At 41.1% G+C, this 27,007-nt stretch overlaps 1 protein-coding gene across 6 annotated transcripts in view; it reads left to right on the top strand.

Annotated features, from left to right (window-relative positions):
* The window catches only part of STARD13 (StAR related lipid transfer domain containing 13), a 570,036-nt gene that overhangs the window by 445,747 nt on the left and 97,282 nt on the right, over positions 1 to 27,007 (top strand). Inside the window, exon 1 of one of the 6 annotated variants that reach the window (XM_017863118.1) lies at positions 14,721 to 14,947. The exons of the other annotated variants lie outside the window; for them this stretch is intronic. The gene's annotated coding sequence lies outside the window, so the exon portion shown is untranslated. Of the gene's footprint in view, positions 1 to 14,720; positions 14,948 to 27,007 lie in introns of those variants that run through there. 6 annotated transcript variants of the gene reach the window in all.

Below are 27,007 nucleotides of genomic sequence, written 5' to 3'. Positions count from 1 at the left end.
TTTTTTTTTTTTTTTTTTTTTTTTTTTTTTTTTTTTTTTTTTTTTTGTTGTTGTTGTTGTTTGTTTGTTTGTTTTTAGAGACAGGATCTTGCTTTGTCACCCATGGTGGAGTACAGTGGCATGATCATAGCTCACTGCAACCTCAAACTCCTGGGCTCAAGATCCTCCTGCCTCGGCCTCCAGGTAGCTAGGACTACAGGCATGCACCACCATGCCCAGGGATCTTGCTCTGGACTCAAACTCCTGGCCTCAAGTGATCCTCCCACCTCTGCATCCCAAAGTGTTAGATGACAGGTGGAAGCCACTGTGCCTGACCTATTTTTATACTTGTTTCATTTTGCACTGGAATCCACAAATCATGTCCTGCATTGGGGAGCAGGATAAGAGTCAGCTGGAGCTCTAAGGAGGAGTTGAGATGGCCAAGCAGAGGAGCAGGAAGAGGGGTTCCCTCAGCATCAGCAGGAACCCAACTCAAAGGGAAGAAGGGAACACACATCAAAGAAAGACTGGTGTCTTTGCAGTACTTTTCCCTACTCTGCAGTCATGCCCTGGAACTGTGGCATACTGCATGGTGACCATCTCCCTCACTCCATGGAAAGTTACTTTTATTTATTTATTCTGAGATTTATCCACCCCTTAGCATCTTCCATGGTACTCTAATTGTATTTCACAACAGATATAGTAAACACGATTGTTACATTTTTAAAATTAATAAGAGAAGATACCCTGTAGATTTCCAGGGCCCTTATTTGTAGAGTCATCCAAGTTCTAGGTTTAGCTGTAGGTTCTCCTTTAGAAGAAAGAATATTACAGGTATTCTTGGTTTTTTTCAGCGACATGTTGTTCAGCATAACCAAGCATAGAACTATGTGACCTAATTCCTATTTATCAAAAGGTGTTCCCTATCTTTTTAATATCAAAATCTTAATGCTGAGTTTCACGAATATATAAACTACTATCTGTTCTTCACAGACAACTGAATGAAAGATATGTTACAATAATGCCATCTTGAATTTATATAGTACTCCTGCTGTGTTAAGGTATGGCAGCATTTCTTATAATGTTTTATTTAACAAAGAGGTTGAACAGGTTCCTAAGAGTCAGACAAATGAAGAGAAATAGGCATTATGATGTAGGAATAGTGTGGGCTTTGGAATTACATGCTTTGGAGTGAGAACTAGATTTGAATACTGTCGTACCAGACCCCTATTCACTTCTGTAGAGATGGCACCAGGTTCAAGAGGCTGAAGGAGAGACAGCAAATGAGACATAGGGTTTATTGAGGGGAACTTACATACAGAGCGTTCCAGTGGTGGCAGGCTGGACAGGAGAACTGAGACCGTCTTCAAAAAGCATGCAGTTTATGTAGCATTTTCACTTACCCTTCACCTGGAAACCTTTACTTAACCCAAAACAAAGGGCCTGACTCCCCAGGACAGCCCACATTCCATGGGACAGGCCATGGGCTCAGATGTTCCTCATAGATAAAGAATGAATCTCTGGTTGGCCACTCCTGGATTCCTTAGCTTAGAACTCTGAACACACATTCCTGTTAGACCATAGGGTAATTCTCAGGGTGTTGCTCCAGTTAAGCTGTTGCTGTCAGGTATGTCTGCCATACAGTAAAAAGTTGGCTACTTCTGTGTAGCTTTTGACACCACTAAAATCTATGAGCTTTAGTTTCCTCCTCTGTAAAGTGGAATAAAATGAGATGTGTGTGATTTGCGTGTGTGTGTGTGTGTGTGTGCAATATAGTCTGCTCCAAGCTTTGCCATTAAGTAGGCACTCAGTAAATATTAATTTCCCTTGTCTTTCTCTTTTAAAATAAATCACTTGCCTGATTTACCTGTCCTGCTAGGCTGAGGGCTTCCTGTTGGAAAGAACTGTGCTTTGTTTATCCTTGCCCCAGCAGAGACCCTGGGCTTGTAATTTTTTCAGTAAAGCTGCATTTAAAAAGAAATGTAAGCTTAACTTTTAAAATATTTTTCATGCAGGTGTTTATTTCGGCTTGGTACATTCTTCCCAGAAGGGGCATCACTCTCCTCCCTCACTCTCTTGGAGGTTTTATCTGGAATCTTCTTGTTTTGAAGGGACTTTCTGATGCCAGCCCAGTGAGTTCATGCAGCACTAAGTGGAGAAGGCCAGGCCGCACGGTCTTCCTTGACCTGAGAGGATCTGAGGCCCCCTTCCTCTATGTGCTTGCACCACACGTGCAGTCATACATCGCGGCAGCCACTCTGGCTTCTTGCCCATAAAATAAATGCTCTCAGTCTGACATCACTCAGCCTGACAAGAAGCATATTTGATAGGAGCAGGTTTGATAGAGAGGGTTTTGAAGAGACCAAGGCAGGAAGTGCTCACACCATGGAGTCACAAGGGTGGCGCAGCCTCCTCACGCCTCCCCAAGTGACATGTCAGTACTTAGTTGGCACATGCCATCAAAAACAATGAGCTGAAAGAGTAGAAATGTCTTTCAAATTTCATGTCCTGTGGGCTCTGATAGGTGTCATATGGTGTCATGCCAGACCCCTATTGACTCCAGTAGGGATAGTACCATGTCCAGAGGCCGAAGAAGAGACCTGGAGCCAGCCAATGAGACATAGGGTTTATTGGGGGGACTTACATCTGGGGCAGTCCAGTGATAGCAGACTACACAGGAAGACCACTACTGTTTATAAAAAGCATGCAGTTTATATAGCATTTTTACTTAGCACCCTCCACCTAGCAACCTCCATTTAACCCAAAACCAAGGGCCTTGATTCCTTGTATGGCCTGTGTTCCAAGGGATGGGCCAGGGATTTGAATGACCCTCATGGATAAGAAGTGAAACTCCAGGTTGGCCACTCTCGAATTCCTTAGTTTGGGACTCCAAAACACACATTCTTCTTAGACCATAGGGTCATTCTCAGGACATGACTTCAGTTATATGCGTGCCGTCAGGTGCCGTTCCTATACATATGTCAAATACTACCAACCAATATATTTATATTAAATTGTTTATTTGCCACTAGCTTTTGGAGAACGGCAGTGTTGGTTTACATGAGTAAGTCTTTAGTGAGTGATCCTTGCGCAGATTTGGCCTGCACCCATCACCCTAGCAGTATACACTAAACCTAGTTGCAGCTCTTATTATTCCTCTCCTCTCTTCCCACCCTTTTACCCCTGATCCCCAAAGTCCAATTGTGTCATTTTATGCCTTGCCATCCTCATAAGCTTAGCCCTCCCACTTATGAGTAACGATATATGATGTTTTGCGTTTTCGCTTCCTGAGTTATGTCACATAGACATGGATAGTCTCCAGTACCACCCAGGTTGCTGTGAATGCCATTAATTCATTCCTTTTATGGATGAGTATATATAGAGAGACGAGTATATATATATATATATATCATAGTTTCTTTATCAACTCATTGATTGATGGGCATTTGGGCTGGTTCCACATTTTTGCAATTGTGAATTATGCTGCTATAAACATGCATGCAAGTATCTTTTTCATGTAACGACTTCTTTTCCTCTGGGTAGGTACCCAGTAGTGGGATAGCTGGATCAAATGGTAGTTCTACTTTGGTTCTTTAGGGACTCTCCACACTGTTTTCCATAATGGTTGTACTAGTTTACATTCCCACCTGTAGTGTAGAAGTATTCCCTTTTCATCGCATCCACTCCAACATCTATTTTTTTTTTGTTTTTAATTTGGCTATTCTTGCAAGAGTAAGGTGGAATCACATTGTGGTTTTGATTTGCATTCCTCGATCATTAGTGATGTTGAGCACTTTTTTATACTTTGTTGGCCATTTGTGTATCTTCTTTTGAGAATTGTTTATTCATGTCTATAGCCCACTTTTTGGTGGGACTGTTTATTTTTTCTTGCTAATTTGTTTGAGTTTGTTGTAGATTCTGGATATTAGCCCTTTGTCAGATGTATAGATTTTGAAGATTTTCTGCCACTCTGATACCAACCATGTTTTTTATCACAAAAACTTCCTGTTCTAGCTATGGTTTTAGAATGGCCTGTACTCAAATACTTTAGGGAAATGATACTCTGCCTTCCTTTTAAGATACCTAGAAAATGAGATTTCTCTGCTTGTTCTAGTCCCCACTCCAGTAACTTAAATCACATTTAAGCCATGAGGCAGCCACATCTCCAGGTGATAGAAGTGACCTTAAATGTGATGAGCATTATTATGTCCAAGCATCCTGGATCCAAACTGTGAACTACATCATAATCAAAAGAACAGAGTAAAAAAGTTTTTAGCGTAAAAAATAAGTCATTTGCTATATTACAAAGTGAAAGAATGCTTATAGGTTATGAGGGGATGCTGTTTGGAGAGTTGCCAGAGGTTGAAGTAGGAGATAGATCTTCACTGTTTTTGCTTTGTTTTGTAGAAGTAAAGCACTTGTTAGCCTTGTGGGGTTAAGACCAGCTGGGCAGAGCAGAGCCCAAGCTGTAAGCATGGGGACTTCAGCATGACTCCAACAAGGCAGAAACATGTCTGCAGATGAAACCTCAGGTCTTTTAAGGAAAAATCCTTATGTGAAAGCAAGATCCCACCAGTCAGAGACTAGCAGGCTCAGTGAGAGGTGCTCATCTCCCCCCACCCCGCAATACTTATTCTATTCTTGAATTTTCTGATGCACTTACCTCTAAGCTGGGCAAAGCATTTTCTTGTTCTCTAAATAAATTCTTTTGCAAGGAGCAACAGTCTGTGTGTCTGAGGGGAAAAACGACAGTAGAACCTAATGCTTCCAAAGGACTTAAACAAGGTTCTGTTTCCCTGGAAACCAAATCCTTTCCTGCTGTTTGTACACATTTTTTTGTAGGAGCACCTGTGAAAGGAGATCAGTAGCATCTGAATCTCTTGTCATTGATGGCCCCCTTGAAACTCAGAATGTCTGTGGTGTTTTGAAGCACATCCTGGTTGTTTTAAAAGCTCATACACTGCACAGCACTGGGAATATTTGGTTTTAGCTACCATTACAGGGAATGTGTGTGTATGTATGTGCGCATGTGTGTGTGTATCTGTGTGTGTGAGTGTGTAAGATGATGGAAAAGAAAATCTGGGATTTAGCAAAAGCTAAGGTCTTTAATAAGTTCTGAAGTCACTGAAGGGCTATGGAGCTGGCAGATGCACTTATCACTCGGCGTGGATGTTCCTGCCTTTGGATTACTGGGAGCATTATAGTAGAGCAACTAATCTTTTGTGGCCAGTGCTGCTTGCCTGTGTTGATAAGTGTGATTAACAACTTTAAAAGTCAAATACGTTAGCAAATGCCTTATAGCTGCCAGGAATGTTGCGGCCACCCACGCGTTGCAGCAAGATGAGAAGTCTGTCTCAAGAGCTTAGGATTCCTAGACCTTTTAGATAAGTATGCCTCCAAGTTTGGTTTTTAAGTTTATTTCAACCCAATCAATTAAAGTTATTGTTAGAAAGCAGTCGGATATAAAACCAAAAAATGAAGAATGTGCTTTTTGTTTGTGAGGTTTAAAGAGATGACGTTCATTACACTTTCAGAATCCTCTTTAAGTCTGCTTTCTCCTTAAATTCCAAAGTGAACTTTAAAAGAGATGCTAGATTTTTAAAATATTTCATCGCACAGGCATTTGTGGTGCTCACCCCGAATGAAAGTGAAAACTCTGGTGTATATACGATTTGGGTGAGACCGGGGGAGGTGAAGTAATCTTCAAAACAGTGTCAGAAATCCAGCTTAGGAAGCCATCAGCCTGGCTTGCCACGTGACCTGGGGCTTTGTGCTTACCAAACTGCAGCTTCCTTTTTGATACCCATTAACGTCTTAATTAAAGCAGGCCCTGTGCTAAGTGTTATACCAAGGATTTCTGGATTTCTCTGCCCAGGATTAAAGCTGCCACCATTGAAAATTTAAAGTACAGGGTTTGATATACAGGTCAAGGGTTAGTAGACAGTTGGGGTGAAAGAACAAGATAAGCACAGAATTAGGGTAATCAATCCTGAAGAACAGCAGTGCCAGTTGCAAGAGGCAAATCCAATCTTGTCGTCTTGCCATGAGCACAATGCATGAAATTGGCTTGCCCCAGCAGGTAGTTTATGCTTTCTGCCTCACTGTTGACTTTCCCTGGTCTGCGGCTGGTGAATGCCAGAACTTCACATACTTTCTCTACCTCAAGAGAGCCAGAGTAGGTTCCATTCCTTGGCAACAGAAACAAAGAGCAGACTCTCTGGAACATCGACTTGTAGGCAAGATGCTGATGTGATGGAGATTTTGTTTATCCCTTATGTCCTTCTGAGCCTCTCTTGTGAACATAGTTAATTTTGTACCACATGATTTTGTTTTCTCTGTTTTCAATACGACTCCCCAATGCACAGTTGACTCTTTCCCGACAAGATATATTTTTCTCCCCCATTTCTCTCCCTCTCCTTTTGGGTAATATAAGCCAGAGTGTATAACTCTTAGAATTTTACAAATATTGAAATAGGAATCCTGTATGTGCAGTAAAATGTCCACAGAGATAAGGCATTGCTGACATTTTCAAACTGTACCTGATGGGGAATGAAATTCTTAGCATTGGAATTTTATGTACCCAGCTGGCATTACTCTTACAGTTCATTGTCAGAGCCCTCATGTCACAGATGTGTTGTCTGATTTTTCTTATGGAATCTTTTTGGATAAAGGAAGTTCAAAAAATCAGGGTCAATAACTCAACTAGCAAGCACATTGCCTTGATCTAAAACATGATGATTTGACAGAACTTTCCTTTTAATCAATACTTGCAAACAAAAGGTGAAAATGTGTCATTTTATAAGGAAAGATAACTTTTTTTCTCAGAAAAAGAAAGGCAATTTAATAATAGCAGAAATTAGAGGACAGATTGTCATACCTGTTTAGGAATGTAAAATTCTGGAAAGGGATTTATGAAGAGATTGTTTTTCAAACACACTATAAACATGAGTGAGTTTGGTTCTCCATATTACCTGAAAGGCTTGCAAGTGAAATTGAGTTGGAGGCATATGTAGTAGCCTGAGAACCTAAGAACTGCAAGTTGTGACTTGAAAATAGGCTCCATGACCCTAGAGAATGGAAAGTCCCAGAGCCCTCCTCATGCACATCTGCATCTGCCCGCACCTGCCTGCAGGACCCCTGAGGATTAATACATGTTGCTACTCATGTAGGCTCTAGGTGCCTGTGTGCCCAAGCGACTCAGTGTCCAAATCTGAAAGATTGACTTTTCTATTGCTGTAAATAAGAATAATTCAACAGTAGAAAGTGGCTTTATTTTCTGCTTAAAATGGGAGTAGAAAACAAGGCAGGCATGCTCTAGATACCTGTGCACATGCTAAAGGAACAGTTGGTCACGAAGTAAGAGACTTAAATTCTACTTAATAAATATTTTCATTTATGAGTTTGTGTGGGTTCACTCACCCATCTTTTCTACCACACTGCTTGGGATGTAAAGCTACTAGAGAGGTACAGAGGGACAAATCTGTGAGCTTCAAGGGGACAGCCACCCAAAAAGGCATGCTTCTGATACTATTCTGGAGTGGCGCTGGTTCCTTGGTCTGGTCCCCTGAAACCACACTTTTGACTACAATAGTCACTGGGGTTTCACTGAGCTAATCTGTTGTTAGCTCTCTTTTTTGTTTATTTGAAAATCTCCAAGACATATTGTTCAATGAACAGAGTAAGTCTGAGAATAATACATATATTATGATTCTGTTTCAGTGAAAAACAATTCTTATGGGTGTATAACATGGATATATATGTACAAGTATATATAGACATATGTGTATCTTTTACATACATAAGATATGTGTATGAATATGTGGTACACACACACACACACACACACACACACACACAGAGTCAGCTCTCTCTATCCATGGGTTCCAAATCTGTAGATTCAACCGTGAACTGAAAATATGTATTTTAAAAATTGCATCTATATTGAACATGTACAGACTTTTTTCCTTGTCATCATTCCCTCAACAATACACAGTAGAACAACTGGGTACATAGCATTTACGTGTTGTGCTCGGTATTATAAGTAATTTAGTGATGATTTAAGGTATACAGGAGGATGTATGTAGGTTAAATGCAAGTACTATCCCACTTTGTATCAGGGACTTGAGAATCTGTGGATTTTGATATCTGTGGGGACCCTGAACCAATCCCCCTTGGTGTCTGATATCACCGATATCAAAACCCCCATGTATAACAAGTGTGTTATATATGCATAACAAGTTTGGAAGGGTACACACCAAATTGTTAATAGTGACTACTTCCAAGGAGGCAAGTGAAATTAGAAGTTGGGAATAAAAATGGGCTTTTACTTTTTTAGGCTATGCTTCTGCATTGTTTAAATATTTTCAATGAGCATTATTTGATATCATTAAAATATTTGAAGAAGATATTTTAAATAATATTTTATTTTATATCTTTCATGTTTTATGTAATATTTTAAAATTTTGTTTAAATAATGTATTAAAGACTTTTTTATTAGCTACTAGAGTGTGGTTAGATATTCTTTGTTTTCTCTTGATTTCACTTTTGTGGAAGAAAAAGTAATTACTAAAACGAATGATCCTGTCCTATACAATAACTATATTTTCATATTTATAATGATATTCATAGGCATTAGCATAAGCAAATAAGGTATAGTACATTTCCAGTGGGTTTTTATTTTCTCATTCCTTTAGGTCAAGAAATTGGTGAATTTCTTAGTATCCAAGATCTAAACCAAAATATATGACCAAAAGAAACATACTCGTTCTGGGTAAAAAAACTTTGGAACTCTTTTTTTTTTTTTTTTTTTTTGGAGACAGAGTCTCGCTCTATTGCCCAGGCTGGAGTGCAGTGGCCGGATCTCAGCTCACTGCAAGCTCCGCCTCCGGGGTTTACACCATTCTCCTGCCTCAGCCTCCCGAGTAGCTGGGACTACAGGCGCCCACCACCTCGCCCAGCTAGTTTTTTTTTGTATTTTTTAGTAGAGACGGGGTTTCACCATGTTAGCCAGGATGGTCTCGATCTCTTGATCTCGTGATCTGCCCGTCTCGGCCTCCCAAAGTGCTGGGATTACAGGCTTGAGCCACCGCGCCCGGCCCAAACTTTGGAACTCTTAACTGATTTTCTTAAATGTCCTCTGGGTTCCATGCCCCATATTGTCTTTATTAGTGAACTAAAGGGATCAAATTAGCCATGCACTACTCTTAGTTTCTTTTTGGCAGATAATGGTAGCTAAAGAAAAAGTTTTAAGGCAAAAGAAGATAAGCAAAACCTCACAATAAAATCATATTGATTACCAAATATAGGCTCAAATTCTATCTGATCTCCAAATGTCATTTAACAAGCAAACATATTAAAATACATGTTTTCAGTTCACGGTTGAATCTATAGATTTGGAACCCATGGATAGAGAGAGGTGACTGTGTGTGTGTGTGTGTGTGTGTGTGTGTGCGTGCAGTCTTGAGGAAGTCTTAGCTCTTCACTTTCCCTTCAGATGCTTCAACCACAGTCGTATCTTACTTGAAAGGTTCACCTGAGGCTTGAGGCAAACATCGGGATTGGAAAGGCAGATTCTGTTGCCCCTGCAGGCAGCATGGGGCAAACAGAGCCCTCCAGAGCTTGTGGCTGGACGTGGGGTCACTTAGGGATTTAGACTAGGTCGTTATCACCAGAGAAACAGGTAAAGGTTTTCCTGGATTTTTACACTGAAATACTTTTAGCCAGTCCATATTTCTCAAATACCTTAATTCCACCAAGCACACTAGTCAACGGTCACAATTCCCACCAATTGAAACTCATTTCTGACATTCCAAATGCTAACTGGAGGCTGTTGGTGGAGAAATGGTAACAACAGGACTTGAAACGGCCGATTCTGATGTGGAGGTGCCCTCTTTAGAATGCCAGCTACACTGTTGGTCTCTCAGATTTTGAATGGTTGATTAGATGCTAGCAGCATCTGTGGGATAGTTTAACCTAAGTGTTAAATAACACACACGATATCGCACCCTATTTGCTCAAGTATTTCAAATTGCAGGCATTAATACAATTAGCAGTTCTTATAGAAAATTCTCAATTTCTTGATTTGTGGTTAATCAAAGTCAATCTTTTAAGTGTAGTCATAATCACCTATATTTTGAATCACCTGTATTTTATTCCATTCTAACTAAGGAATGATAGCATGTATTGAATGCTTATGCTAAGCTCTGTGGCAAGCATTTTGCGTACATTCACGCACTAAATCTGTACAACAATCCTAAGATGTGTACCCTTATTACCTATTCAACAATGAGAGACTGCAAGCAACTTGTTCAAATTCACACAGCTTGTACCATCAGAGCCAAGATTAGAATTCAGGCATTTGGGACATTAAGTGCAGTTTTTTTATTGGACTCGAAAGGGAGCACACTCTTATCCATGAAGTCATACTGCCCCCACTGGCTGTGAAATACTGTGTTCTTCATTTACTCTTGCGGGAATTTGCAAATTGTCTGCAACCTGTTACTTTGTAAGGCCTCCTCCCTTGATGTGCAGTAAGTTCTGCTTCCTCAGTGTGCTCAGTGTGCTCTCCTCTCTGCAGAGCTGATGTTTAACAGTCAGACCTGGCTGTTTGCAAAAAAGAAAACAAACTCCCCAAGGAGCCATATTCATTGCCCCTAGGATCCTTCCTACTTTGCCCCTTCAAAAACCACTGTGGGCGTTTGCTGTTGAAGCTGCACACCCACTCTGTGCGTGAAGCTGGACTCTGTGTTGTTTTTGTTTTTGTTTTTATTTTTTGTTTTTTTGACAGGATCTTGCTCTATCACTGGGCTGGAGTGCAGTGGCATGATCACAGCTCACTGCAGCCTCCACCTCCTAGGCTCAAGTGATCCTCCCACCTCAGCCTCCCCAATAGCTAAAACTCCAGGTGCATGCCGCCACGCCTGGCTAATTTTTAATTTTTTTTGTAGAGACAGGGTGTCTCTGTGTTGCCTAGGCTGGTCTTGAACTCCTGGGCTCAAGTGATCCTCCCACCTCGGGCTCCCAAAGTGCTGGGAGTACAGGCGTGAGCCACTGCGGTTGGTCTTGGACTCTGCCTCTTGTATATGGTCATTTAAGATGTCCTGTCATTGAAAAGAAAGGGAATGATGATTGCAATATCGGTCCCTCACTGAAGGATGGCATGACTGAGGACCAGCAGATCTGTCCTAATGATTGTTGCTGTGCTCAGTTTATGAACTTGTACTGCACTTACACCTAGATATTACTTGGAACGGTTAATTGGCTTCTTAGGCCCTGGAATTTGGGGGGAAAAAAGAGAGAGAGAGAGAGAGAAGACTCAGACATCATGCTTTTTGCTTTGCCATCTGCTATAATTCTTAAGGGCATTTTTAGGTCCCCAATATGGGTAGTGCTGCTGTTTGTTCCTTTCCAATGCTGATAGGCTCAGGCACACAGGTTCTGGGCTTTTGATTATGAAATTGATCAAGGGTGGATGAGGGAGATTTCTGGCACCTTCGAGTCAGTGGTTGTGGCCAGAGAGACCATATACATTTGAGTAGGTTGTACACTGCACAGCTCTAGGTTGTCCTGGTTCTGGAGAATGCAGGTGCCAATATGGGGGTACCACACAAGTCCTGAGGTCCCCACCCAAGCTCATTCCACTCCCCAATATTTTCCTTCCTTTGCCATAAATTGAATCCCTATCTAAAACTTCTCTTCTAGACATGCTTCCTGACCACTAGCAGTCTGGTGCCTATCACCAACATGCTACAACAGTTGTCTTGTAGCTGTGTATGTATTTTAAATGGCTGCAAAAATGTTTCACTATGTGGCTGTACCATAATTTATTTGTCAGTTCCCTATTGGTGAGCACTGAGGTAATCTGCAGTCTTTTACAATGACAAATGCTGAAATTAAAACTTGAATATGTGTGTACACCTGTCTGCAAATACCTCCAGGAAAAATTCCTCAAGATGGGATTTCCTAAGACATACCTCCCTCGAGTGGTATGTCTTTCTAGTTGCCTCTAGCACTCTTCCTGTTTTTAACCCTGTCCTCCTAGTTCAGCCTTCATGACCTCTTGCTGAAATCATTGCCATAGCCTCTTGAGTGCAGCCATCTGCCTACGCTTCCCTTTACAATCCATCCTTAACACAGTTTCTAGATCTCACTGCTCAGGTGTTACACCTGTGCTCTAAAACCCCCCAAGGGTTCACAATTGCTGCCTGAGCTGGTATGAACTCGCTATACCCTCTCCCAGCATCCAAGGCCATCCCATATATGGTTCCACCCCATCTTTGGTGACTCATTTGCTTGATTTCCCCCACGTGTTGCCTGTGCTTCAGCAGTACTAGAAGGCTCCTGAGTCCCCGAGCTTGCCTTGCCTCCTGTTTCTTTGGGTGCCTTAGAGCTCACTCCCTACTTGGAAGTGTCCTTCTCTCGCCAGGGTCCTCCCTCGTCTCTGCCTGTGTACCCTCATGCTACGACCCCGTCCTGTTTTCTAGATTCTCCCACTCCCACTCCGCGACCTAGACTCCTTCCACATCCCCCTGTCCTCATATCCTGCTTTTGGTTATAATTTCATATCATGTACCCTTGCAGACCACCTGCTCAGAGACAGCTGGCAGCATGCATCCTCTGAAGTGGCTAGCACAGAATGTCTTGCACATTTTAGGAGGTTTTTTTTTTTTTTTTTTAAGGATTTATTAGATAAGATCTTTGCAGTTGACAAATTCTCTTACCCAAAATTGGCATAATCCTTTAACTTGGGGAGAAGAGATCACACACATGAAACTATTATGAAAGTAGTGAATTTCCCAATATATTTAGTCAAGAGCACACAAGCTCATTGGCAGTGAGGTTCCAGGAAGGGCAGGAGCAGGAGCAGCCCGTATCATCTGCCTTTCCTGGGCATGCAGGGTCACAGATGCCTGTCACACAGTCTGCATCGAGCAGGGCCTGCTGGATTGGAAAGCTGACTTCTGACCAGCTACAGCAAGCAAGGACTTGCAACACCATGTGGGAAGAATTTACCCTAACAATCCATGTGCTTTCATTAAAGGGATGTTTACAAACATCCTGGTTCTTGACTCAAGTTCATTGTCACAGAATGACGTTCTCATGGAGGAAGTGGGAAAGGGGTGGAATTGGGGGGATGAGTGTAGAAAACTGGATGAAATCAGAGGACCCTGAACAAAATCTCTCATGTCACTTTTCAGTGACTCAGAAAGCCTGTCTCCCTACAAATCCCTACAAGGTTGAGACACGCAGGCACACTCAACCTTCAAGTATCTGATTTTACAACTTCAAACTCAGGCTTCTCACAATACTCTACATTCCATCTCTTAGAGTGAGTACCTCTTATCTAGTTCAAGGTCTCATTCATTCTCTTATTTGACAGACACCAATTGTGTGTGTTCTTGCCTATAAGGAGCTCACTGACTAATGGCAGATGCCAATTCTAGGGTTCTATTGAGTGAGAGTGGAAGGAGAACTAAGGTATCAAATTTTTACTACTCAGCCCCACTCTGCCCTAGGCTTACTTTGTATTCTCCCTCACTGTGGAGCTCAAACATTTAAAATCTGAGTGACTGTTATCCTCAGCATGCACTGTATACTCTGCACCTTATTCCTGGAATCCTTTTATCTTTGGCTGTCCTTATCACAGGCAGTGGTAGTTTGGTATCATCCTCTGCCAGATTAAACATATATATTTATTTAATATTCTCTCTGTTGCTGAAAAGAACAATGCGAATGTTGCATAATAACAACAAAGTTCTTTATCATCTTTATTTGATCTGCTGTCATCTGTGGGGTCTCCAGAGCATACTCTGTGCCTTTCGTGTTCGTGGACACTGTCGAGAAATAAAACTGAGACTCGAATCCAGATCCTCTGACTCTGAATCCTAGTACAGTATTCCAATATTTAGCCTTAGTTTAGGAACATTCACTTTCTCTATTCGTAGTAAACGTGTGGCGTCCACTCACTGATAAGGTGGGATTACCATTGAGCATGCAGAATACGAAAGTCTACAGTGCATTGTTTGTCGTGCTCACTTATAGAGCAGACTGATTGTTCCACAGTCACCTGTTCAACCCCACTTGGTAGCAGTTAACCCAGACAAGCAATCGCCTCTCATCTGGAACCTGAAATGCATCCCATGCATTCTCCTCATTCACCAAGTTCATTGGCAATGTAAATACCAGCAAATCCTGTTGCCAGCTGAGGGTGTAATGTCATCCGTAATGTCATCCGAATGTGAAGGATGACCTGAGTTTTCTAAGGCTACAAAATTAAATGTGCGCTACTTTTGTTATGTCCTATTTTGGCATTTTCTCCTTTTCCGTTTTCTCCTTGCAATTGGTTTACACAATTTTAACAGATTAAAAATTAGTCCCGTGTGTGTGTGTGTGTGTGTGTGTGTGTGTGTGTGTGTGTGTGTTTCAGTCATGGGCATCTTCTTTGGAGTCTTATTAGGCATGGAAAAACCGAAGCTTGGTTTAAAACACTTGCTCCCTTCCTGTGAAGTTTTAGGCTGACTTAAAATGGGATGTGTTATATAAGGAAGGCACCTGACACTAGTGGTGGGGGTGTCTAGGAGAAGGAGCACCCCCCTTGGTTTGTGATAGACTGGCAGCATTTCCTCTGGTATGTGCCAGAGCGGCAGAGCCAGTTTTAAAAAGAGGATTTATAGGAAATCCAGCTGTGAGTTTTCATTTTTTTCTCTTAGAGCTGGAGGCGGGGCCAAAACCAACCTCAAACCAGGCACACCATTGATCAGGCTAGAATGATGTGGACCAGTCTCACAGACAACAGCCAAGCTCAGAGGAAATATTAGCTGGCAGAGATAATGAAGAGAAAACATTCGCTGACAGATGCACCATCTGTCAGTTTCTGAGGAGCAGTTTTCAAGAAAGCTGAAAATGAATTGAAGAAGAGAGGGGTTTTGTTTGAAAGGTACAGCAGAGCCTAAGGACAATTTTAAACAAAGTAAGTTTGTGTTCCATAGAAAAAGAGGTCGTGGTGGTGGGAAAGACAACAGTTACTTCCTATGTAGATTGTGAGTTTTGTCATTGATATAAAAAGTTTTCTTTGTAGTGGACTTGATATTTACAACATTCTCTTAACAAGAACTTGATTTAAAATTAAAAAGCAGTGACTGTCATTTTGGTTACTCACTCTAGAAACATTTGCAAGTTACAGTTAGATTTATTTTACGTTTATTTAATCTCAGAGAGAACTGTTTTATCTCAGACTACAGATATAGATAAGGCCTTCCTTCCTTCCTTCCTTCTTTCTCTATTTATAACAATGGGCAAAATTATTTGTATCTTTCCTCAAAGGCAGTTTATTAAGAAAGTGACCCACCTTTCAGATTGACGAGGTTGGCAGTAAATACTTTGTATTAGGATGCTTAATTCCATGGGCTACGTTACTTAAATAGCTATGAATATGACCTGGACTTCTACGAGCCTTCCAAATAATGTTATTGGTGTTGACATCATTTTTAAAGGAAGCTACTTCTGGATCTTCTGTAGTTTATCTTTCTCAAAAAGTCTCTTCCCCTCTTTCAGAACATAAGCTACCATATGAAACAATCCTGCTATTTATGTTTAATACATTTTCCAACGGCTTCGTTTTCAAAGTTGGACTTGGGCTGTTCGTAATTGTATGTTACATCTAAGTGGTTTGCGTTCGATGTCATATGTCGCATGTTTTATTAGACCAGGATTTGTCTAATTCCAAGGGGATCTAAAGCAGTGATTGAGAATCAGATTCTATGAGCGATAGCAGAAAGTTTTCAGGAGGCTCACAGGAGCTCCTTTATTGGAAAAAGTCAGTTCTCTTACAATTTACACAGGCGGAAAGGGATTTATTTTGCATCTGCGTTAGCAGGCTGTCTAGTCCAAACCAGAAGTGGAAGCGCTGGCTGTAAACTCGCCAAAGTAGAAACCACTCAGTGTTATGGCCCAATATGGATGTCAGAGCTCTGGAGCATGTGTGGGAAAATGGCCACAGGCCAACGTCTGGAATCATTTATCTTCCGGTAGAGCCTAGAGGACAACTGTTTTATGCATTTTACAGAAATCCTTGCTGATTGATTTCATTTACATAGAGCTGGTGCAGAGACTAATGGTGAGGACAACTAAAAATGGGAGAGAAATATTGATCTATTTCTGCTTTTCCTGACATCCTGGTCTCATTAGTGTTCTTAGCACCTTTGAATGAGATTATGCCGTTACTGACAACCATATGGTTTCTACGGGGTTCTTTCCACGCGTCTCCTAAGAAATGCCACATTTATGTCTTTTCTTATTGGGGAAATCAGAAACTGAAAGTTGAAGGTTTTGTCGTACTGTCTTTTCATTAGCTTAGCCTGTTTCCTACAGTCTGAATGTGAAAAATGAGAGGAAGGAAGTATCAGTAGACAGAGTTCTTTGTACACTCCGTGCAACCTACGTAGTCATTTAGAGATGTGTGACTGATACTCTTTGTGCAATACTGGGACGTACTGCTGTTGATGTGTAGATTCATATCTGCCTGTGAAGGAATCATCTATGCCAACCAGTATGTTCTGCATGAGCTAAACTCACATGTGCTGACACATGCTGATATGTGACAAGGTAGCATCCGGACCTGTTTTTCTAACGTGTAAAAGAATTTTGCCAGCCTCTGACAGTACCCACGTCAGACCTTATGGAGACGTTTTTAATTGATTTCAAGGACCAAGGTAACAGTCAGAAGCCTTGGATTTCAGACACTACCCTTATGCTGCCTAATTTTGTGACCTTGAGGAAGATAATTAACCTTTTGATAAATCCATTTCACTGCTTACAAATATAGTGAATAATTATAGCCATTTTTGTCTCCCAGAGATATTTCAAATGTCAGTAAGACATTTATAATGCATCTTGTGCTATTAGCTTTTGGTACGTATGCCATTAATGAAATTGCCTCCACTCTCTTAGACAGAATTTCTACGTTACACTGAAAAAGCTAAAAACTTTAGCCTTTTAAAGTTAAAACAAAATTAAAACCAAAATTCTATAATCTTACATAGTAGTACTTTTGTTTATTGGAGGCTGCTCTTGAAGGTATTTGCATCTATTTTTTTCTCTTTGTGGAATAGTTATTTGATTTTCTCATCAGGATTCTCAGCATTGTGTAAGACTAGTCATTTCCTCAAACAGGTTGAAGTTTTAAAAATCAGGCTAAAATTGGTGTGATGCTGCTTCGATTTAGTATGATTGAATATATATATATTTTAAATTCCCTAATGTAAAGAAAGTGGATAATAGTACAGATGAAGGTACATAATATTTTCTCACATTTTATAGATACATAGATATACTATAAAAATAAATATATGCTAATCTTCATATATATATGCACACACATGCACTTCATCTTTCAAAATCATCCAGTAAAAGTGATAGCATAGCAGCATGTAAGATATTAAAAGACAGGAGCGATTAATGTGTTTTCATTTTAAATCCTTTTCAGTTTACATGATGAACATGATCTCAGCTTACTGTAGTGCAAGGGACATCAGAAGCCAGACCTGCAGTCTCAGCTGCCAGTACAGAGATTCTAAGGGCCACCACGCACCCTGTTCTGTGCACACAGGTGCGTGGTGGCCCCTAGAATCTCGAAGCGTGGCAGCCTTGGGAGTCACGCCATTCAACTGTGCCCTTCTGCTGCAGCGTGGGAATCAGAATGTGTGCCTTACCGCAGGAGGTGTTTGGGAGGTTCATATGACATGATGCTCATGAAAATGCTTTGAAAACTTTCAGGCCATTTAAAGTCGCTAATTGAACTTCGACAACTTCTTTGTTCCTGGAATACTCCTTTCTTCCCTTTCTTAATAAATTCTGCCCATCATTCAAAGGCTTCCCTTAATCTTTTTTGATTTCCTCAAAGGTATGTTTCTTTGGAGCCCCCAGAGTCCCTCTCAGAAAGAGGAAGCTAGTGAATTTTGCCACCCATGTCCCTCCTGCCTCACCCACCAGATGACTTCACTATTACACCCCGTGTTTTCACACGTCCACACTCTGCCCGGTTCTGTCCCTGCGCTCCACTAAATATTTTCTCTACCACTTGCCAACGTCGTCCTCCTCCAAAGCTACCTTAAATATCACTTGCCTTTGAAACCGTCCCCACCACCAGTCCTCCACAGAGCTAGAGCCTTCTTCATTCATGGTTCCAGACTTCTAATCAAGGCTTTATCTTGTTCTACTTCTTTCTTTCTTTACACATCTTCCTTCCTCCCTAGGCTCTGCAAAGACAGGCCAGGTACCATGCTGCTTTGACTCCCTGGTGTTTGCTGTAGTTTCTCATGTCTGGTTGGTGTTCAAGTAATGTTTGTTGAATGAATGAGAAAGTCAGTCTTTCCATATCACTTCTTTGTGGGATCCTGTCATTACACACTTTCTGGGACAGAACCCTGGTACCCATTTGTGTGTCTGGAATAAATTGTCCCTTACGGCATAACAGCATACAGACTGTTTTCAGCTGGGAACCTGAGGTTCCAACAACGCAAAACCCTGCATCTAATCACCAGCAGATTAACTGTTAACCTACTAGTCCTATCTGAATCCTACTAATCATAGTTAGGTAACTAAACTAAACATTAAAACTATCATCCAACTGTCTCTATTCTGAGAGAGCCTTGGCATATTTGTGACTAGCTGTGTTTTAAAAAGAAAATCTGACCATCTTTTTGAAAGGCAGTTTGGCAGCATTTATCAAGATCCTCTGATCCAATAATTCTCCTAGGAAATTATCCTAACGAAATGGTTTCATAAAAATGTAGACCAAGCTTTCCGAACAAAGATGTTCAGCATGACATTATTTATAAATAATATGAAAAATGGCAAATAAGTGACCAGTATTACTTTTATAATCAAATTAAAATTCTTAAGAATCCAAAGGTTGCTTGACAGATTATGTACTAATTATGTTGACCATAAGGCCTCCGTTTTTAGGTTCTTTACACAGAATCAAGGATATACTTGGAACAATCAAGTTGAGCAACTTCTTACCATGCTTCCAATTTTACTACTCTCCCTTCTCTTTAAATTTAGAAAAATGTTGAAAATAAGGTAACCTTTGAGGTCAGAATTTGCAAATTCTTTGACAGAGTAATCTGAGCATCAGAAGGGGCCTAGAAGGCCTGCCTCAACCATTTCATTCAAAAATTGACTGCATGGAGAGCTGGAGATTCAAACTGGCTTAACTTTGCTCTTGAGCTGAGGTTTAAAACAGTTGAAAAAAGGCTGAGAGCGGTGGCTCATGCCTGTAATCCCAGTACTTTGGGAGGCCGAGGCGGGCAGTTCACGAGGTCAGGAGATCAAGACCATCCTGGCTAACACAGTGAAACCCCGTCTCTACTAAAAATACAAAAAATTTAGCCGGGTGTGGTGGCGGGCGCCTGTAGTCCCAGCTGCATGGGAGGCTGAGGCAGGAGAATGGCGTGAACCCAGGAGGCGGAGCTTGCAGTGAGCCAAGATCGCGCCACTGCACTCCAGCCTAGGCGACAGAGTGAGACTCCGTCTCAAAAAAAAAAAAGAAAAAAAAGGTTAAAAAGAAAACTTGAGTCTATTTGTTCAAAGACTATGCAGAAAAGTATGTGAATTATGGAAGTTTTTTGGTAATCGCTCATTTAATCTCTTTTTACATGGAATAACTGGCAGAGGTAAAACCATGTTATCATAATAGTTTCTGCATGTTACATCGGGATAAACCGCAGAAGTACCAGAAATAATCACTGACCAAAATGGGTTCGTGTAGTCGATGGAACACGGGATTTGATGGGGCCATGCCACTGAGATACGCCGTCTGTCACCACATCTGGGCTCAGTGTGGGAGGGTCTCTGTTTCCAATTCTTGGAATAATACTTAAGGTGCATCCCCACTAATAGTGGCACCCCCTGAAGCTCTCAGTACAGGGGTCAGAGCTAAGGATTGCTAGTGGGCAGGAACATTTCCATCTCATCCCCAAAGTGCAGAGAAGCACATTGCTTCTTTAAGCTTGTTTCTAAATGGTCCTGTTTGGTTGTGTTCCACGTGCAACAACTGAGTAAGTGGGTGCAAGTCCTCTGCTTCAGAGAGTTCACTGTTTAAAAGGTGAAGGAGCGCCAACTTCCAAAGTGAATAGAAACACAGTAATACATATACAGGTAAGTCCCCCAGCAGGGCAACAGCCAAGCACACATGCAATGTCAGTGGTGGCAGGTTAGGGGTAGAAGGAGCAAGGGAAAGTGGAGTCCTGAGAAATTCACTACAGGGAACTTCAGTGTCAGTGACCAGGAGAGCACCTTGAAGTGATCTCGTTGCTGGTGACGCTTTGGAAGACTGAAGCAGCCTTCACGGGGCTGGCACAGTGGCTCCCGCCTTGCCAAGGGCTTCCACATACAGATGGTGGTTGGCACAGGGACGAATAGGTCATTTACCTGAGCTTGAGCTGAGCCAGGCTGGTTAGGGGACCTACATGTGAATGAGAGAGCAAGCTGCTGGCTGAAGAAAGCTTCATTATCCTCCAGCCCCAGGAGCTCCTAGGGGATGGCAGGGAAGGGCATGAGCTCTGTCAGCAGACCACAGGGCTAGAAGGGGGTGTGTACAGTTACCTTCAGCCTCTGCGGGGCCTCTCCAGAGACCTGTTTATTCTGCACTCAGCAAAGGGCAAGAGGATCCTGTCTGAATTTGTTGCTCGTGGACCCAGATTTCAAACATGCTCTACTGCCTCAGCAAAGATTACGCCATAAAAGCTTCTTGGAATTATTGGTTCTCTACTCCCCAAAAGAAAACAGTGATTTAAAGCAGTCTCCTGAGAACCGCTGTTCTTCCCACATGTGCTTATTATCCTGCATCCTGGGCCATTGGTACTGGGCCCAGCCAATGACTGGCCGTATATACATTATGAGACATGCCTAAGGAGGAGAAGCCCAGCAAGCAGATGAGATACAATTTCTTAAACTAACCATAAATTACTCCATGAAAAGGACCCTTATGTAACACTGAGACATCCTGATTAGTGTTCTTTTGGCCTTGCAAGTACCTGAATGAAACCACAAAATAGTTAAACAACAATATTGGGAACTCAGTTTCAATAAAAGCTGTTTATTTTTAGCTGAGGATCAAACTCCAAAATAAGTGACCTCTGTGCCAGGCATTCTAGCAGAGCAGAAGTTATCTTTATCTTTAGAGTTTCTTGTAAAGCCTTCTGCTTCATGCTGGCTTAAACTATAGCTTTATGTTTCTTTTTGGTTTTGTTGACATTCACTTATTTGGTGTTGGTGTATTATTTCTACAAAGGACCTAAATGCTTATCTCTCTACAATTCTCCTCCTCCAAAATGCACAGCTAGTCACACTGTATACTTAATGTCAACCAACATTTATTGAGCAGCTACTATGTGTAAGGAACTGCGAAAAGGAGACAGGCCTATAATGTCTTCTCAAGAATATTAGAGTCGTGTCTTGGGGACAGATATGGACACAATTCAAGGAAGAATGATTTTTGATGTAATCAGAGGCTTAAGGCAATGTACTATGGAGCACATATTTAAATCCATTTCGAAGAATGGAAAAGCTTCCTGCATGATATGAAACGTGGCCTGGAAACATCAACAGATTTCACTAGAAGGTAAAGTAGGAAACATGCTCAAGATCAAAGGACGTGTGTTTGAAAACACAAAGACTTTAAAGTGTTTAATGGGTTCAAAAATAAATGAGTGAACCTCAGCGTGACTATACCTTAGGGATGGTTGGAGAGATCACTGCACTGGGAAACGCGATTGGAAAGGGAGATGGGGGCTAGAAGTTTTTAAGGGTCTTAGATGCTGTTTAATAAATCACATGCAGTTACTGACAAATTATGAGGAAGGTGGCGATTTTCAACTTGTAATTTAGGATGACTATTTTGGTAGAAAGTGCATCAGAGAAGATGCAGTAGCACCATTTATAAGTCCATTGTGATAAACCAACTGTCCATTTATTAAGTATATATTCATTAGATATCTACTGTGTGCTAGGCCCCGTTTTAGACTATAGAGACACAGGAATGAACAAAACAGGAAAACAAAGTTTCCTGACTCTTGGAGCTTATGCTGTAGTGGGGAAGACAGAGAGTGAATAGCATAAATAAATGAACTATGTTTATTTTAGTGATAACTGATAAAGAGAAGGAATAAAATAGGGAAAGGGGGTATGGAGGTGAGGGAGAAGGGTTAATTTCTATACATTTTGCAATATATATTCGAGGTAATGAAGGAAGGCCTCTTGGAGAAGGAACTTGAGGGAAGACCTGAAGGCAGGAGGCTTTAGGCAGGGTCTCTAAATGTCTGGAATAAGCCTGTGTCAAGCAGAGGAAAAAGATAGGTAGGGCCAAGGCTCTGATGCCGGATGAGCCTGGGATGCTCACAAGTTGACTGGTAAGTTAGGCAGTGTGGGCCGAAGAGGGAAAAGAAGAGAAACAAAGCATGCCTTAGTGACTGTGGGCTTGGGTAATAAAGAACAAGTCAAAGACGACTTAGGTTTTTTTTTCCTGGATGGCTTATGTTGACATATTTGGTGTTGAAACAGCTTTTCTTTTGTTTTGTTTTTTGAGATGGAGTCTCACTCTGTTGCCCAGGCTGGAGTGCAGTGGCGTGATCTCGGCTCACTACAACCTACGCCTCCTGGGTTCAAGGGATTCTCCTGCCTTAGCCTGCCAAGTAGCTGGGACTATAGGCATGTGCCACCATGCCCGGCTAATTTTTTTGTATTTTTATTAGAGACAGGGTTTCACCATATTAGCCAGGATGGTCTTGATCTCCGGACCTCATGATCCGCCCACCTCGACCTCTCAAAGTGCTGGGATTACAGGCATGAGCCGTCGCACCCGGCCTGAAACAGCTTTTGTAAGATGGTCTTGGTGACCTCATCAAGGAAGAGTGGAAGTCAGCTAAGAGTCAGCAGCCAGGGATTAGGGTTGGGGATTGGAATTCAGTGGCAACGTTTTGGATTAGCTCCTGGGAGGAACAGGAAAGGGATCTAACTAGATACAAATATAAGGACTGACGAGCAGGGTGTTGGCTCTATCATGGCTTGCTGATCCGTCAGGCAAGCGTACATTAGCACTTACTGCGTCAGCAGCAGCACTGTGTCGAATGCTGGGCGGACCGAAGTGGAATCGGCTCTCTGATGGAGAGGAAGGAGAATATTTATAAATATATGAAGTTTGTTCCTTCATCAGGTCTGAGAGAATGAGATAGCATAAATATTTAACTCTGACAATAAACCCACTTGTGATACAAACAAGTTTTATTGGGGTGACTCTTAAAAGGTCCATTACACACACACACACACACACACACACACACACACACACAACTCTCTTCCTTTGTCTATAGAGATAACTCAATTAGTACCAAATAGCTATATTCTTCAATAATTAACCCCACCTAAATCTGTCTGTAGAACTGAGTTTTCAACCAGTATGCTTACAGGGTACCTCACGTGGGATAGTGTGCTCTGAATTTGTAATAGGTGTGCTGAAAATATTGACCTCCTCAATCTTAGGCTGGCTGAGCAGGACCTGGGACGACCAAAGGCTTGGGCTTCCCATAGCCTAGTAGCTTATCCCAGCATGTAGTACAAACACAACGTGTGTGCCATGTGTGAAAAAGGCTGGGAAGCAGGCAGTGTGGCCACTCTGTATTCATTTCCCCAGCACAGTGACCCCAGCCTTTTTTGAATATACACTCATATCAGTAACAAAATCTTGAGCAGTACTCCCAATATATCTATCTTTATATATTTTATAAGTTATATGCAGTTCTACTATCATTAATATCTCAAGTCATAAAGGCCAAAGTTCATCGATAATTATGTAAATCTCTATTTCAAATTGTCTTCCAGACAATTTTACACTAGTTCAGTTGGCTTCTTGTCTAGTCTAAATCTATGTTCATCATTGTTGCCTTGTAGATGTGACTGTTAATAGGGCCAGTACTAGGAGTAGGGAAATTTCAGCTTCGTCTCTTTCTTATTGGCTACTCGTTGCTGGTAATTAATATTTTCTCCTTGTGGTTCCTCTGCAAGAATCTTTTTAAGTTGCCTCTCCATTTTGTGGGGATTAGTTTGGTTAAAGATAAGCAATGTAGCTCATAGTCTGTCATAGTCTGTCAATAGTCTGTCAATCGAGTCCATGTCGGCTGCTGCACATCATGATGTAGGGCAGTACTGAAAGCAAGCGTGGAGGTAAGATTGCTGGGGTCAATCTTCTCTACTGTATAATCCCCATCCTCCCTCCCAGAAACCACCAGCAGGCTGGCAGCTCCAGTAAGGGCATCTCCTATCATATCCTGACATTCCATACTGTCATAACAATTTATTTCTTTAAAATATTTATTTTGTTTTATTTATTTATTTATTATTATTATGATTTTTGAGATGGAGTCTCGCTTCATTGCCCAGGCTGGAGAGTGGTGGCGCAACCTCAGCTCACTTTGTCTCCCAGGTTTCAGGGATTCTTGTGCCTCAGCCTTCTGAGTAGCTGGGATTACAGGCATGCATCACCACACCTGGCTAATTTTTGTTGTCTTAGTAGAGTTGGGGTTTCACCATGTTGGCCAGGCTGGTCTTGAACTCCTGACCTCAAGTGATCCACCCACCTCAGCCTCCCAAAGTGCTGGGATTACAGGCGTGAGCCACCACGCCCAGCCTAATTCTTCAAAAATATTTTAGAATATTTTAATTCAATATTTTAAACACAGATAACATTTCTCATCTAATCATCTGAACCCTGTTTTGGAGACCATTGTTCTTATGTCCTCTAAGTGTCTGTTACCTCCCTTCTTAACCAAATGGAGAAAGCTTTTAGTTGTTATGTGTGTCCCATCTGCCAACCACAGTACAGATCACCTAATTTCATCCTCACAGCCACCCTTTGAGGGAGAATGATTGTCTCCATTTTACAGATGAAAAAACTGAGGCTCAGAGGGTTTATTAACTTGTCCAGGTTGGCATTGCTTGTAAGAAAGAGAGACAGACTTGAAGCATATGATCTTTCCCATCTTAACTACTGCCTTCCTTCTCTTAGGGCTTGGGGTAATTTCCATTCTTGTGTCTAAAGAACTAAGTCCTGGAAAATAATGAATTTTCAGATCTCAAGACACGCTTTACGATAATACTGTCGTGGGTGCTACGTGTCGGCTTCCTGGCTAAAATTGCAGCATCGTTATGACTGCTTTCTGTCCATGCGGCAAATCTGGTTGCTATGGTATCCTTCACATAGAAAAATATTTGTCAGCTCCAGGTGGCTGGAACACCACACAGGCTTACTGATAGTGAGAATACAAGCAATGATTCAGTGAATTACGGGATAATTTTCTCCTGAGAGAAAAATGTGGTCCCCGGGGACTTTGATGAAGTAGGCTAGAGATGTTCACTTTGTATTTTTCCCACTCCAAAACTTCAACTTTAGTCAGTTGAGTTACAGACAGAGTGGTGGCTACATCTGCAAAGATGTCAATAACAGGGGATTACTGAAATAGCGTTCCTTCCTGTGGGGGAAAGAATATATTGCATTAAAATAAATGAATGTGTTGACCTAATCAAATTAAATTGCCATATCCAAAGTAGTAGCAGATTAGGCATTTTAATTGTTGGTCATTGATTTAAGTCATCTCCTGAGTCAGAATATATTCTCATTGAACATGGTTACATCCAGATAATGTTTTCTTCCAGTAAGAGGGAAAAAACTAAGGAAAATAAATAAAACACAGTTCACTAGAACCTCATAAAAGTTCTTGCACAAGAAGTGAAGTAGCATGGGAAAATATGAGTTCTTTTACAAAAACAAGTTTTTCCTTGAAGTCACTGGAAGATTGCTGTTCACATAACGTATTGGTATGTGTATATGTTTATACAAGAGGGGGCTGCAGGCCCAGGAAAATGTAAATCAAAGTCTCTATGGTAGCTGTGGTCATTTTAAAAAATGACTAACAGCATATATAACCTCCTTTCAAAAAAACAGTGAGTTGTTCATTTCTGATTTTTTAAAAATCTATTTTCACTTTCTCCAAAGAAACCCCTATCTGAGGGTTGAGAATCATGTTTCTTTTCGTCTTAATTCTTCACTATTTTGAATTTGTTTTATATTCTGCCAAATACAAGCAAAACATTATAGTATTGAAAAGTTTTCTCTTAAAAAACATGACAAATTATATCTAGTTTATATTAAAGCAATTTCATTCTGTGCTAAATACCTTAAAATATGATGTTTAAACTTACTTTTAAGTCAAAACAAATGCTGATTAACCTTTTAAAATATTCTTACCATGAAAGAATCTACATTTACAACATGCGTAAATCAGGGATTTTTTTTTTTTTTGAGATTCAATCAAAACTTTTTTTAATGAAAACATTAGTCCCCTTAGTAAACTGAATTTCATAGCAGAATGTTTCCATAATGAATATTAACCATCTCTCCTTACTTAAATTATTTACCAAAATTCATTTAATACACAGTTTTAAAGGTGTTTTTGAAGTGAAGTATATTTATGGTTCAAATATCATCATATGAAAATGTGGTATTAGGCATGGCTGTGTTCATTGCCTTCTCCGTGTGACTTTTCTGCTAAGTTTAGTCCATTGAATCTAAGTCCAGATTGAGGCAAGAAGGGCTAGAAGAATATGTATCTACCTAGCAAATACTCTGTCTTTCTTTTTCCCTGTGTAAGTGAAATAAGCTCTAACACTCCTTGAGGTCTGTGGGATCATTCTGGACTAGTTTGTAACAGGAAAAAAACAACATGAAAACCTCAGCTTAAAGGGCCTTTTCTTGTTTTGCTTCAGCTTGAAAAGAAAAAAATGCATAATCCTATTACACTTAGTTATCAGCGCCACTTGAAAGCCTGACTGCCTTGATAATCACCATGGAGCCGTGTGCCGTTTAGCTGGTAGAGAGCTAAATTCAATTCATAGTACAGATGACTGGATACACCTCCTCATTTATTTTACTGATCTCTACACTTTCTCCTGTCCTCCAAGTTAAGATCTTTTTTGT

Source organism: Rhinopithecus bieti, unplaced genomic scaffold (genome assembly GCF_001698545.2).
Source record: "Rhinopithecus bieti isolate Rb0 unplaced genomic scaffold, ASM169854v2 scaffold_65226, whole genome shotgun sequence".
Classification (NCBI taxonomy): domain Eukaryota; kingdom Metazoa; phylum Chordata; class Mammalia; order Primates; family Cercopithecidae; genus Rhinopithecus; species Rhinopithecus bieti.
The sequence above is the reverse complement of the archived record's forward strand: the minus strand, read 5'-3'. Positions and strand labels throughout refer to the sequence as shown.